The sequence below is a fragment of the Nothobranchius furzeri genome, chromosome 7 (genome assembly GCF_043380555.1).
Source record: "Nothobranchius furzeri strain GRZ-AD chromosome 7, NfurGRZ-RIMD1, whole genome shotgun sequence".
Lineage (NCBI taxonomy): Eukaryota > Metazoa > Chordata > Actinopteri > Cyprinodontiformes > Nothobranchiidae > Nothobranchius > Nothobranchius furzeri.
In genome coordinates this window covers 42,674,810-42,690,110 of record NC_091747.1, presented here as the reverse complement: position 1 = coordinate 42,690,110, position 15,301 = coordinate 42,674,810, and the positions used below count along the sequence as shown (strand labels likewise).

The following is a 15,301-nucleotide window of genomic DNA, read 5'->3' as shown; positions in this document are numbered from 1 at the left end:
CCAGTTTACCCTGACTCAAAATGCGTTTGCTTGAAAAACAGAAATTGTTGCCATCGATTGGGGGAAGTTTTAAGATCAGACAACACTAAGAAAAAACGCAAATAAAGTCCCAAATTCTTATGCCAGCACCTGAAATTCTTCTCACAAAAGAACTAGTAGAAAGATTACACATGAATAAACAGATGTTGCCTTTAGAATCTATGCCTAACATGGGACTTGAACTCATGACCCTGAGATTAAAAGTCTCATGCTCTACCGGCTGAGCTAGTCAGGCTACAAAATGATTACAGACAGAAACAGAGTAAAACAGTCAGATAGATAGATAGATGATAGATAGATAGATAGATAGATAGATAGATAGATAGATAGATAGATAGATAGATAGATAGATAGATAGATAGATAGATAGATAGATAGATAGATAGATAGATAGATAGATAGATAGATAGATAGATGATAGATTCTTTCATTCATTCATTCATTGGTTGATGACACTGTAAAAAAGTTTGTCACATAAGCGCACAAATCTTCAAATGAGTGGCACAGTAGTTATTTTTAAGTTTTTTTATGTTAGATAACAACATTGTTAACAGAAAAGCACTTTTCTAAAAAATTTAGAAAAAGACCAACATATGTCTTTCTGCAGATCTGTACACCAAAGATACACCCACCCATCTTTGAATAAATTGCTCCTGATAGCGTCCAGAGATCTTTATTCTTGAGATAAAATTAATCATAAATCTTTCTTACTAGTCAATGAATGTGTCAGGAGTGGGATTTGAACCCAGGCCTCCTACTGGAGATCAGAATCCCCACATTGGAATGAAAGCAATGCTTGAATCTGGCGTCTTTGACCGCTCGGCCATCTTGACTGAAGATTGGAGTGGTATAATAAAGTTGCAGAGGTTGAATTGTGACCTACCCTCTGAAGTTGTCCTTTGCTATTTCTTTGATCTTGTAGAACCAGTTATCCCAAGTAAGACTGCTGGCTGTGATAATGAATACAATCGCTAAGTTGTAAGTTTGGTCAAATGTCTGAAATGAAGTTGCCCAATCAAAAGCAATTGTTTTCATTCAAGTTCTACCCATTCCCAAAACACTTTGGATCTTTAGAAGATTGGTGTTCAACTTCATAAGCTCTTTTATTGTTACTGAGTTACAGTAATTTATTGTATCTGAAGGACCAGGGCAACAAACCCTGTATGGCAAAACAGTGTCACCTCACGTTGTCAAACTTGTCAAGATTTTCAAATGCCCGACTAGCTCAGTCGGTAGAGCATGAGACCCTAATTCTCAGGGTCGTGGGTTCAAGCCCCACGATGGGCGCTTAGGCCTTTGACAGAGTATGATTTTCATGCAGTGTCACCAGTTTACCCTGAATCAAAATGTGTTTGCTTGAAAAACAGAAATTGTTGCCATCGATTGGGGGAAGTTTTAAGCTCAGACAACACTAAGAAAAAACGCAAATAAAGTCCCAAATTCTTATGCCAGCACCTGCAATTCTTCTCACAAAAGAACTAGTAGAAAGATTACACATGAATAAACAGATATTGCCTTTAGAATCTATGCCTAACATGGGACTTGAACCCATGACCCTGAGATTAAAATTATCATGCTCTAGCGGCTGAGCTAGTCAGGCTACAAAATGATTACAGACAGAAACAGAGTAAAATAGTCAGATAGATAGATAGATGATAGATAGATAGATAGATAGATAGATAGATAGATAGATAGATAGATGATAGATAGATAGATGATAGATAGATAGATAGATAGATAGATAGATAGATAGATAGATAGATAGATAGATAGATAGATTCTTTCTTTCATTCATTCATTGGTTGATGACACTGTAAAAAAGTTTGTCACATAAGCGCACAAATCTTCAAATGAGTGGCACAGTAGTTATTTTTAAGTTTTTTTTATGTTAGATAACAACATTGTTAACAGAAAAGCACTTTTCTAAAAAATTTAGAAAAAGACAAACATATGTCTTTCTGCAGATCTGTACACCAAAGATACACCCAACCATCTTTGAATAAATTGCTCTTCATAGCGTCCAGAGATCTTTATTCTTGAGATAAAATTAATCATAAACCTTTGTTTCTAATTAATGAATGTGTCAAAAGTGGGATTTGAACCCACGCCTCCTACTGGAGACCAGAATACCATATTGGAATGGAAGCAATGCTTGAGTTGGGCGCCTTTGACCGCTCGGCCATCTTGACTGATGATTGGAGTGGTATAATAAAGTTGCAGAGGTTGAATTGTGACCTACCCTCTGAAGTTGTCCTTTGCTATTTCATTGACCTTGTAGAACCACTTATCCCAAGTAAGACTGCTGGCTGTGATAATGAATACAATCGATAAGTTGTAAGTTTGGTCAAATGTCTGAAATGAAGTTGCCCAATCAAAAGCAATTGTTTTCATTCAAGTTCTACCCATTCCCAAAACACTTTGGATCTTTAGAAATTGGTGTTCAACTTCAAAAGCTCTTTTATTGTTACTGAGTTACAGTAATTTGTTGTAACTGGAGGACCAGGGCAACAAACCCTGTATGGCAAAACAGTGTCACCTCACATTGTCAAACTTGTCAAGATTGTCAAATGCCTGACTAGCTCAGTCGGTAGAGCATGTAACTCTTAATCTAAGGGTCGTGGGTTTGAGCCCCACGGTGGGTGCTTAGTCATTTGACAGAGTATGTTTTCATGCAGTGTCACCAGTTTACCCTGAATCAAAATGCGTTTGCTTGAAAAACAGAAATTGTTGCCATAGATTGGGGGAAGTTTTAAGCTCAGACAACACTAAGAAAAAACTCAAATAAAGTCCCAAATTCTTATGCCAGCACCTGCAATTCTTCTCACAAAAGAACTTGTAGAAAGATTACACATGAAAAGACAAATGTTGCCTGTAGAATCTATGCCTAACATGGGACTTGAACCCATGACCCTGAGATTAAAAGTCTCATGCTCTACCGGCTGAGCTAGTCAGGCTACAAAATGATTACAGACAGAAACAGAGTAAAATAGTCAGATAGATAGATAGATAGATAGATAGATAGATAGATAGATAGATAGATAGATAGATAGATAGATAGATAGATAGATAGATAGATAGATAGATAGATAGATAGATAGATAGATAGATAGATTCTTTCATTCATTCATTCATTCATTGGTTGATGACACTGTAAAAAATTTTGTCACATAAGCGCACAAATCTTCAAATGAGTGGCACAGTAGTTATTTTTAAGTTTTTTTTATTTTAGATAACAACATTGTTAACAGAAAAGCACTTTTCTAAAAAATTTAGAAAAAGACCAACATATGTCTTTCTGCAGATCTGTACACCAAAGATACACCCACCCATCTTTGAATAAATTGCTCTTGATAGCATCCAGAGATCTTTATTCTTGAGATAAAATTAATCATACACCTTTGTTTCTAGTTAATGAATGTGCCAAGAGTGTGATTTGAACCCACGCCTCCTACTGGAGACCAGAATCCCCACATTGGAATGGAAGCAATGCTTGAGTCTGGCGCCTTTGACCGCTCGGCCATCTTGACAAAAGATTGGAGTGGTATAATAAAGTTGCAGAGGTTGAATTGTGTCCTACCCTCTGAAGTTGTCCTTTGCTATTTCATTGACCTTGTAGAACCACTTATCCCAAGTAAGACTGCTGGCTGTGATAATGATTACAATCAATAAGTTGTAAGTTTGTTCAAATGTCTGAAATGAAGTTGCCCAATCAAAAGCAATTGATTTCATTCAAGTTCTACCCATTCCCAAAACACTTTGGATCTTTAGAAGATTGGTGTTCAACTTCAAAAGCTCTTTTATTGTTACTGAGTTATTTGTTGTATCTGAAGGACCAGGGCAACAAACCCTGTATGGCATAACAGTGTCACCTCAAATTGTCAAACTTGTCAAGATTGTCTAATGCCCGACTAGCTCAGTCGGTAGAGCATGAGCCTCTTAATCTCAGGGTCGTGGGTTCGAGCCCCACGTTGGGCGCTTAGGCCTTTGACAGAGTATGTTTTCATGCAGTGTCACCAGTTTAACCTGAATCAAAATGCGTTTGCTTGAAAAACAGAAATTGTTGCCATAGATTGGGGGAAGTTTTAAGCTCAGACAACACTAAGAGAAAACTCAAATAAGGTCCCAAATTCTTATGCAAGCACCTGCAATTCTTCTCACAAAAGAACTAGTAGAAATATTACACATGAATAGACAGATGTTGCCTTTAGAATCTATGCCTAACATGGGACTTGAACCCATGACCCTGAGAATAAAAGCCTCATGCTCTACTGGCTGAGCTAGTCAGGCTACAAAATGATTACAGACAGAAACAGAGTAAAATAGTCAGATAGATAGATAGATGATAGATAGATAGATAGATAGATAGATAGATAGATAGATAGATAGATAGATAGATAGATAGATAGATAGATAGATAGATAGATAGATAGATAGATAGATAGATAGATAGATAGATAGATGATAGATAAATAGATAAATAGATAGATTCTTTCCCTCATTCATTCATTGGTTGATGACACTGTAAAAAAGTTTGTCACATAAGCGCACATATCTTCAAATGAGTGGCACAGTAGTTATTTTTAATTTTTTTTATTTTAGATAACAACATTGTTAACAGAAAAGCACTTTTCTAAAAAATTTAGAAAAAGACCAACATATGTCTTTCTGCAGATCTGTACACCAAAGATACACCCAACCATCTTTGAATAAATTGCTCTTGATAGCATCCAGAGATCTTTATTCTTGAGATAAAATTAATCATAAACCTTTGTTTCTAGTTAATGAATGTGTCAAGAGTGGGATTAGAACGCACGCCTCCTTCTGGAGACCAGAATCCCCATATTGGAATGGAAGCAATGCTTGAGTCTGGCGCCTTTGACCGCTCGGCCATCTTGACTGAAGATTGGAGTGGTATAATAAATATGCAGATGTTGAATTGTGACCTACCCTCTGAAGTTTTCCTTTGCTAATTCATTGACCTTGTAGAACCACTTATCCCAAGTAAGACTGCTGGCTGTGATAATGAATACAATCGATAAGTTGTAAGTTTGGTCAAATGTCTGAAATGAAGTTGCCCAATCAAAAGCAGTTGTTTTCATTCAAGTTCTACCCATTCCCAAAACACTTTGGATCTTTAGAAGATTGGTGTTCAACTTCAAAAGCTCTTTTATTGTTACTGAGTTACAGTAATTTGTTGTATCTGAAGGACCAGGGCAACAAACCCTGTATGGCAAAACAGTATCACCTCACGTTGTCAAACTTGACAAGATTGTCAAATGCCCGACTAGCTCAGGCGGTAGAGCATGAGACTCTTAATCTCAGGGTCGTGGGTGCGAGTCCCACATTGGGGTCTTAGGCCTTTGACAGAGTATGTTTTCATGCAGTGTCACCAGTTTACCCTGAATCAAAATGTGTTTGCTTGAAAAACAGAAATTGTTGCCATAGATTGGGGGAAGTTTTAAGCTCAGACAACACTAAGAAAAACTCAAAATAAAGTCCCAAATTCTTATGTAAGCACCTGCAATTCTTCTCACAAAAGAATTAGTAGAAAGACTACACATGAATAGACAGATGTTGCCTTTAGAATCTATGCCTAACATGGGACTTGAACCCATGACCCTGAGATTAAAAGTCTCATGCTCTACCGGCTGAGCTAGTCAGGCTAAAAAATGATTACAGACATAAACAGAGTAAAATAGTCAGATAGATAGATAGATAGATAGATAGATAGATAGATAGATAGATAGATAGATAGATAGATAGATAGATAGATAGATAGATAGATAGATAGATAGATAGATAGATAGATAGATTCTTTCATTCATTCATTCATTGGTTGATGACACTGTAAAAGTTTGTCACATAAGCGCACAAATCTTCAAATGAGTGGCACAGTAGTTATTTTTAAGTTTTTTTTATTTTAGATAACAACATTGTTAACAGAAAAGCACTTTTCTAAAAAAATTAGAAAAAGACCAACATATGTCTTTCTGCAGATCTGTACACCAAAAATACACCCACCCATCTTTGAATAAATTGCTCTTGATAGCATCCAGAGATCTTTATTCTTGAGATAAAATTAATCATACACCTTTGTTACTAGTTAATGAATGTGTCAAGAGTGGGATTTGAACCCACGCCTCCTACTGGAGACCAGAATCCCCACATTGGAATGGAAGCAAAGCTTGAGTCTGGCGCCATTGGCCGCTCAGCCATCTTGACTGTAGTTTGGAGTGGTATAATAAAGTTGCAGAGGTTGAATTGTGACCTACCCTCTGAAGTTGTCCTTTCCTATTTCATTGACCTTGTAGAACCACTTATCCCAAGTAAGACTGCTGGCTGTGATAATGAATACAATAGATAAGTTGTAAGTTTGGTCAAATGTCTGAAATGAAGTTGCCCAATCAAAAGCAATTGTTTTCATTCAAGTTCTACCCATTCCCAAAACACTTTGGATCTTTAGAAGATTGGTGTTCAACTTCAAAAGCTCTTTTATTGTTACTGAGTTACAGTAATTTGTTGTATCTGAAGGACCAGGGCAACAAACCCAGTATGGCAAAACAGTGTCACCTCACATTGTCAAACTTGTCAAGATTGTCAAATGCCCGACTAGCTCAGTCGGTAGAGCATGAGACTCTTAATCTCAGGGTCGTGGGTTCGAGCCCCACGTTGGGCGCTTAGGCCTTTGACAGAGTATGTTTTCATGCAGTGTCACCAGTTTACCCTGAATCAAAATGCATTTGCTTGAAAAACAGAAATTGTTGCCATAGATTGGGGGAAGTTTTAAGCTCAGACAACACTAAGAGAAAACTCAAATAAGGTCCCAAATACTTTAGCCAGCACCTGCAATTCTTCTCACAAAAGAACTGGTAGAAAGATTACACATGAATAGACAGATGTTGCCTTTTGAATCTATGCCTAACATGGGACTTGAACCCATGACCCTGAGAATAAAAGCCTCATGCTCTACCGGCTGAGCTAGTCAGGCTACAAAATGATTACAGACATAAACAGAGTAAAATAGTCAGATAGATAGATAGATGATAGATAGATAGATAGATAGATAGATAGATAGATAGATAGATAGATAGATAGATAGATAGATAGATAGATAGATAGATAGATAGATAGATAGATAGATAGATAGATAGATGATAGATAAATAGATAGATAGATAGATAGATTCTTTCATTCATTCATTCATTGGTTGATGACACTGTAAAAAAGTTTGTCACATAAGCGCACATATCTTCAAATGAGTGGCACAGTAGTTATTTTTAATTTTTTTTATTTTAGATAACAACATTGTTAACAGAAAAGCACTTTTCTAAAAAATTTAGAAAAAGACCAACATATGTCTTTCTGCAGATCTGTACACCAAAGATACACCCAACCATCTTTGAATAAATTGCTCTTGATAGCATCCAGAGATCTTTATTCTTGAGATAAAATTAATCATAAACCTTTGTTTCTAGTTAATGAATGTGTCAAGAGTGGGATTAGAACGCACGCCTCCTTCTGGAGACCAGAATCCCCATATTGGAATGGAAGCAATGCTTGAGTCTGGCGCCTTTGACCGCTCGGCCATCTTGACTGAAGATTAGAGTGGTATAATAAAGTTGCAGATGTTGAATTGTGACCTACCCTCTGAAGTTTTCCTTTGCTAATTCATTGACCTTGTAGAACCACTTATCCCAAGTAAGACTGCTGGCTGTGATAATGAATACAATCGATAAGTTGTAAGTTTGGTCAAATGTCTGAAATGAAGTTGCCCAATCAAAAGCAGTTGTTTTCATTCAAGTTCTACCCATTCCCAAAACACTTTGGATCTTTAGAAGATTGGTGTTCAACTTCAAAAGCTCTTTTATTGTTACTGAGTTACAGTAATTTGTTGTATCTGAAGGACCAGGGCAACAAACCCTGTATGGCAAAACAGTATCACCTCACGTTGTCAAACTTGTCAAGATTGTCAAATGCCCGACTAGCTCAGGCGGTAGAGCATGTAACTCTTAATCTCAGGGTCATGGGTGCGAGCCCCACGTTGGGGTCTTAGGCCTTTGACAGAGTATGTTTTCATGCAGTGTCACCAGTTTACCCTGAATCAAAATGTGTTTGCTTGAAAAACAGAAATTGTTGCCATAGATTGGGGAAGTTTTAAGCTCAGACAACACTAAGAAAAACTCAAATAAAGTCCCAAATTCTTATGTAAGCACCTGCAATTCTTCTCACAAAAGAATTAGTAGAAAGACTACGCATGAATAGACAGATGTTGCCTTTAGAATCTATGCCTAACATGGGACTTGAACCCATGACCCTGAGATTAAAAGTCTCATGCTCTACCGGCTGAGCTAGTCAGGCTAAAAAATGATTACAGACATAAACAGAGTAAAATAGTCAGATAGATAGATAGATGATAGATAGATAGATAGATAGATAGATAGATAGATAGATAGATAGATAGATAGATAGATAGATAGATAGATAGATAGATAGATAGATAGATAGATAGATAGATTCTTTCATTCATTCATTCATTGGTTGATGACACTGTAAAAGTTTGTCACATAAGCGCACAAATCTTCAAATGAGTGGCACAGTAGTTATTTTTAAGTTTTTTTTATTTTAGATAACAACATTGTTAACAGAAAAGCACTTTTCTAAAAAAATTAGAAAAAGACCAACATATGTCTTTCTGCAGATCTGTACACCAAAAATACACCCACCCATCTTTGAATAAATTGCTCTTGATAGCATCCAGAGATCTTTATTCTTGAGATAAAATTAATCATACACCTTTGTTACTAGTTAATGAATGTGTCAAGAGTGGGATTTGAACCCACGCCTCCTACTGGAGACCAGAATCCCCACATTGGAATGGAAGCAAAGCTTGAGTCTGGCGCCATTGGCCGCTCAGCCATCTTGACTGAAGTTTGGAGTGGTATAATAAAGTTGCAGAGGTTGAATTGTGACCTACCCCCTGAAGTTGTCCTTTCCTATTTCATTGACCTTGTAGAACCACTTATCCCAAGTAAGACTGCTGGCTGTGATAATGAATACAATAGATAAGTTGTAAGTTTGGTCAAATGTCTGAAATGAAGTTGCCCAATCAAAAGCAATTGTTTTCATTCAAGTTCTACCCATTCCCAAAACACTTTGGATCTTTAGAAGATTGGTGTTCAACTTCAAAAGCTCTTTTATTGTTACTGAGATACAGTAATTTGTTGTATCTGAAGGACCAGGGCAACAAACCCAGTATGGCAAAACAGTGTCACCTCACATTGTCAAACTTGTCATCATTGTCAAATGCCTGACTAGCTCAGTCAGTAGAGCACGAGACTCTTAAGTTCAGGGTCGTGGGTTCGAGCCCCACGTTGGGGTCTTAGGCCTTTGACAGAGTATATTTTCATGCAGTGTCACCAGTTTACCCTGAATCAAGATGCGTTTGCTTGAAAAACAGAAATTGTTGCCATCGATTGGGGGAAGTTTTAAGCTCAGAAAACACTAAGAAAAAACTCAAATAAAGTCCCAAATTCTTATGCCAGCACCTGCAATTCTTCTCACAAAAGAACTAGTAGAAAGATTACCCATGAATACACAGATGTTGCCTTTAGAATCTATGCCTAACATGGGACTTGAACCCATGACCCTGAGATTAAAAGTCTCATGCTCTACCGGCTGAGCTAGTCAGGCTACAAAATGATTACAGACAGAAAGAGAGTAAAATAGTCAGATAGATAGATAGATAGATAGATAGATAGATAGATAGATAGATAGATAGATAGATAGATAGATAGATAGATTCTTTCATTCATTCATTCATTTATTGGTTGACGACACTGTAAAAAATTTTGTCACATAAGCGCACAAATCTTCAAATGAGTGGCACAGTAGTTATTTTTAAGTTTTTTTTTTATTTTAGATAACAACATTGTTAACAGAAAAGCACTTTTCTAAAAAATTTAGAAAAAGACCAACATATGTCTTTCTGCAGATCTGTACACCAAAGATACACCCACCCATCTTTGAATAAATTGCTCTTGATAGCATCCAGAGATCTTTATTCTTGAGATAAAATTAATCATACACCTTTGTTTCTAGTTAATGAATGTGCCAAGAGTGTGATTTGAACCCACGCCTCCTACTGGAGACCAGAATACCCACATTGGAATGGAAGCAATGCTTGAGTCTGGCGCCTTTGACCGCTCGGCCATCTTGACAAAAGATTGGAGTGGTATAATAAAGTTGCAGAGGTTGATTTGTGTCCTACCCTCTGAAGTTGTCCTTTGCTATTTCATTGACCTTGTAGAACCACTTATCCCAAGTAAGACTGCTGGCTGTGATAATGATTACAATCGATAAGTTGTAAGTTTGTTCAAATGTCTGAAATGAAGTTGCCCAATCAAAAGCAATTGATTTCATTCAAGTTCTACCCATTCCCAAAACACTTTGGATCTTTAGAAGATTGGTGTTCAACTTCAAAAGCTCTTTTATTGTTACTGAGTTATTTGTTGTATCTGAAGGACCAGGGCAACAAACCCTGTATGGCAAAACAGTGTCACCTCACATTGTCAAACTTGTCAAGATTGTCAAATGCCCGACTTGCTCAGTCGGTAGAGCATGAGACTCTTAATCTCAGGGTCGTGGGTTCGAGCCCCACGTTGGGCGCTTAGGCCTTTGACAGAGTATGTTTTCATGCAGTGTCACCAGTTTACCCTGAATCAAAATGCATTTGCTTGAAAAACAGAAATTGTTGCCATAGATTGGGGGAAGTTTTAAGCTCAGACAACACTAAGAGAAAACTCAAATAAGGTCCCAAATACTTTAGCCAGCACCTGCAATTCTTCTCACAAAAGAACTAGTAGAAAGATTACACATGAATAGACAGATGTTGCCTTTTGAATCTATGCCTAACATGGGACTTGAACCCATGACCCTGAGAATAAAAGCCTCATGCTCTACCGGCTGAGCTAGTCAGGCTACAAAATGATTACAGACATAAACAGAGTAAAATAGTCAGATAGATAGATAGATGATAGATAGATAGATAGATAGATAGATAGATAGATAGATAGATAGATAGATAGATAGATAGATGATAGATAGATAGATAGATAGATAGATAGATAGATAGATAGATAGATAGATAGATAGATAGATAGATAGATAGATTCTTTCATTCATTCATTCATTGGTTGATGACACTGTAAAAAAGTTTGTCACATAAGCGCACATATCTTCAAATGAGTGGCACAGTAGTTATTTTTAATTTTTTTTATTTTAGATAACAACATTGTTAACAGAAAAGCACTTTTCTAAAAAATTTAGAAAAAGACCAACATATGTCTTTCTGCAGATCTGTACACCAAAGATACACCCAACCATCTTTGAATAAATTGCTCTTGATAGCATCCAGAGATCTTTATTCTTGAGATAAAATTAATCATAAACCTTTGTTTCTAGTTAATGAATGTGTCAAGAGTGGGATTAGAACGCACGCCTCCTTCTGGAGACCAGAATCCCCATATTGGAATGGAAGCAATGCTTGAGTCTGGCGCCTTTGACCGCTCGGCCATCTTGACTGAAGATTAGAGTGGTATAATAAAGTTGCAGATGTTGAATTGTGACCTACCCTCTGAAGTTTTCCTTTGCTAATTCATTGACCTTGTAGAACCACTTATCCCAAGTAAGACTGCTGGCTGTGATAATGAATACAATCGATAAGTTGTAAGTTTGGTCAAATGTCTGAAATGAAGTTGCCCAATCAAAAGCAGTTGTTTTCATTCAAGTTCTACCCATTCCCAAAACACTTTGGATCTTTAGAAGATTGGTGTTCAACTTCAAAAGCTCTTTTATTGTTACTGAGTTACAGTAATTTGTTGTATCTGAAGGACCAGGGCAACAAACCCTGTATGGCAAAACAGTATCACCTCACGTTGTCAAACTTGTCAAGATTGTCAAATGCCCGACTAGCTCAGGCGGTAGAGCATGTAACTCTTAATCTCAGGGTCGTGGGTGCGAGCCCCACGTTGGGGTCTTAGGCCTTTGACAGAGTATGTTTTCATGCAGTGTCACCAGTTTACCCTGAATCAAAATGTGTTTGCTTGAAAAACAGAAATTGTTGCCATAGATTGGGGGAAGTTTTAAGCTCAGACAAGACTAAGAAAAACTCAAATAAAGTCCCAAATTCTTATGTAAGCACCTGCAATTCTTCTCACAAAAGAATTAGTAGAAAGACTACGCATGAATAGACAGATGTTGCCTTTAGAATCTATGCCTAACATGGGACTTGAACCCATGACCCTGAGATTAAAAGTCTCATGCTCTACCGGCTGAGCTAGTCAGGCTACAAAATGAATACAGACAGAAACAGAGTAAAATAGTCAGATAGATAGATAGATAGATAGATAGATAGATAGATAGATAGATAGATAGATAGATAGATAGATAGATAGATAGATAGATAGATTATTTCATTCATTCATTCATTGGTTGATGACACTGTAAAAAAGTTTGTCACATAAGCGCACAAATCTTCAAATGACTGGCACAGTAGTTATTTTTAAGTTTTTTTTATGTTAGATAACAACATTGTTAACAGAAAAGCACTTTTCTAAAAAATTTAGAAAAAGACCAACATATGTCTTTCTGCAGATCTGTACACCAAAGATACACCCACCCATCTTTGAATAAATTGCTCCTGATAGCGTCCAGAGATCTTTATTCTTGAGATAAAATTAATCATAAACCTTTGTTACTAGTTAATGAATGTGTCAAGAGTGGGATTTGAACCCATGCCTCCTACTGGAGACCAGAATCCCCATATTGGAATGGAAGCAATGCTTGAGTCTGGCACCTTTGATCGCTCGGCCATCTTGACTGAAGACTGGAGTGGTATAATAAAGTTGCAGAGGTTGAATTGTGACCTACCCTCTGAAGTTGTCCTTTGCTATTTCATTGACCTTGTAGAACCACTTATCCCAAGTAAGACTGCTGGCTGTGATAATGAATACAATCGATAAGTTGTAAGTTTGGTCAAATGTCTGAAATGAAGTTGCCCAATCAAAAGCAATTGTTTTCATTCAAGGTCTACCTATTCCCAAAACACTTTGGATCTTTAGAAGATTGGTGTTCAACTTCAAAAGCACTTTTATTGTTACTGAGTTACAGTAATTTGTTGTGTTGAGGGTCTGACCTCATGAGGAAATTACTATGCAGTGATTTTCTCCAAAATGACTGTGCTTAAATTGCTCTGAAAAGCAAATAATCACATCAGCGCCAAGAAACTTCATTTCCCATGATGCTTTGCACACGGAAGCATTGGGATGATGTCACCACCTAATACCAGAAACACGTTCTGCGCATGTGCGGGAGGCCGTGGAGCTTTTCCCGTGAACTAAGACCATAAATCTTCAGCAGAGACAAAGAAACCTCGTTCTTTTGCCCAGGATACCTGGCAGTAAGGACACGCTTGTCGAACGCTCCGACTCCCTTGAGCACGCGGAAGCTCTAAGTGCCCAAGTTGAGCCCACGGAACTGCTGGAAATTACACTCCAACTCCATCGGGACCTGACTGGGAACGAGCGGAGCTCCATTCAGCTCTCAGAGACGCTGTAAGTTGTCAAACTCAGCACAAAAGAAACTTCGTTCTCTTTGTGTCCAGCCCGTGGAGAAACACTCCCGGAGAACGCCAAAACAGCGGAGAAAGCCATCAAACCGACGGACGACGCCAAACTGCGGAGAAACACGGAGAACCGTCAAATCAAAAGAGGGAGGGACGCCTCGCTCTTCTGGTGATCAGAAACTCATCTCTTTCTCTCATTTTTTCCTTCTCACATTTCCTCTATAGTCCAGAATAAGCAATAAAACCGCGTCTATTGCTTAAAAGTAGCTTTGTGTTTTCCTCTTTCGTTCCCAAACACGTCCGTCGGGTCATTTTGAAAGAATAAACTGCTTATTGATCATTGTTTGGTATCTTTAAATGTTTTCTGCTTGGCCACGTGGTTAAACTAAAAGATATTATTCGTGATTAATCTTTTGTGTTGTTTCATGATCCTTTGAAATGTTTTGAGTGAATTTAAGGTTAAGTTACTTATGATTCTAAGTGCCTTGGAAGTTAAAGTGCAAGTTGCCACCCACACTTTAGCCAGACAAAGGGGTCAGCCATCTTGCATACAGACTCCATTTTAGAAACACACACACACATACATACACACAAAACACCTTGAACATTATTTTGAATATAGATCCTTTTATTATATCACATGGTTATTAATCATTAATGCCACTGTTTATTCATTTTACAAATTGTTAATTAAACGTTATAAAATTCAGATTTTCGTCTCCAGTAGCTTTGTTGTGTCGAAGAGAAGTCTCTGCTCCGAGGATTCTACGAACTTCAAGAAAGACTGATAAGTGTTTTGGATTCAATTTTTCCCCGGTTAAAGGGGAATGGTGCCCCGTATATCTAAGAATATCTTAATTAATTAATAAATCAGTAAATATTCCCATATTTACAGAATTTATTGAAGAATCCAAAAGTAAGTTAAAGCTTACGAATTGTTCGCTCCTAATAACTCCAACATTAATTGGTGCAGCCCGTGTGAGGCTTGGATACACAGAGATTTTCTATCCGGCACAAACAAACAAATAAATCCAAAGAGCCTGAATTAAAAATAATCAGTTGTTCAGCCTTGAACCAGCAACAGAGTGGTGCTGATTTCGCTGAGCAGGAAGCTGCATCGAACTCTCACCAGTAACTCAGTGCTTCTTTAAAGGTGCAACGTGTCAAATAATTCTGGTTGACTTTTAGGTTAAAATTCAGTTTTTCCTTAAAGGTGCAACGTGTAATTAATTCTGGCTAACCTTTTAGGTTAAAATACAGTTTTCCTTAAAGGTGCAACGTGTAATTAATTCTGGCTAACCTTTTAGGTTAAAATTCAGTTCCTCATTAAAGGTGCAGTATGTAAGCGATTCTGACTAACCCTTTTTAGGCTAAAATTAACTGCTAATTTAGCGACTTTAACTCACAGTGGCTATTGTAACTAACTGAAACCTTCACTCAAAGACTGATAACACCCTGTTTGCTAATATTCTGAAGGAATAATAGCACATTTAACACTGCAAGTGTTGTAAGACGTTGCTACGGCAACGCACCAGCTTTTGCTAAAATACTGAAAGGAATAGTATTTTAAGCGTCAGTCACGGCATTCCGTGCAATCTTGAAACGCTAAAACCTGTGCGCACAAAGGTTAATTTAGTGTTT

At 37.4% G+C, this 15,301-nt stretch overlaps 8 non-coding genes across 8 annotated transcripts; 3 read left to right on the top strand and 5 right to left on the bottom strand.

Moving 5' to 3' along the window:
• Window positions 1-2,920: 2,920 nt before the first annotated feature.
• trnak-uuu (transfer RNA lysine (anticodon UUU)) lies at window positions 2,921-2,993 on the bottom strand. The gene has a single exon. It is a non-coding gene; the product is annotated as a tRNA-Lys (tRNA).
• A 948-nt stretch (window positions 2,994-3,941) lies between these two features.
• On the top strand, window positions 3,942-4,014 carry trnak-cuu (transfer RNA lysine (anticodon CUU)). Its single transcript has one exon. It is a non-coding gene; the product is annotated as a tRNA-Lys (tRNA).
• Window positions 4,015-5,629: 1,615 nt separating this feature from the next.
• trnak-uuu (transfer RNA lysine (anticodon UUU)) lies at window positions 5,630-5,702 on the bottom strand. Its single transcript has one exon. It is a non-coding gene; the product is annotated as a tRNA-Lys (tRNA).
• Window positions 5,703-6,642: 940 nt separating this feature from the next.
• trnak-cuu (transfer RNA lysine (anticodon CUU)) lies at window positions 6,643-6,715 on the top strand. Its single transcript has one exon. It is a non-coding gene; the product is annotated as a tRNA-Lys (tRNA).
• Window positions 6,716-8,324: 1,609 nt separating this feature from the next.
• Window positions 8,325-8,397, bottom strand: trnak-uuu (transfer RNA lysine (anticodon UUU)). Its single transcript has one exon. It is a non-coding gene; the product is annotated as a tRNA-Lys (tRNA).
• A 1,259-nt stretch (window positions 8,398-9,656) lies between these two features.
• Window positions 9,657-9,729, bottom strand: trnak-uuu (transfer RNA lysine (anticodon UUU)). The gene has a single exon. It is a non-coding gene; the product is annotated as a tRNA-Lys (tRNA).
• Window positions 9,730-10,631: 902 nt separating this feature from the next.
• trnak-cuu (transfer RNA lysine (anticodon CUU)) lies at window positions 10,632-10,704 on the top strand. Its single transcript has one exon. It is a non-coding gene; the product is annotated as a tRNA-Lys (tRNA).
• Window positions 10,705-12,310: 1,606 nt separating this feature from the next.
• On the bottom strand, window positions 12,311-12,383 carry trnak-uuu (transfer RNA lysine (anticodon UUU)). Its single transcript has one exon. It is a non-coding gene; the product is annotated as a tRNA-Lys (tRNA).
• Window positions 12,384-15,301: the final 2,918 nt, after the last annotated feature.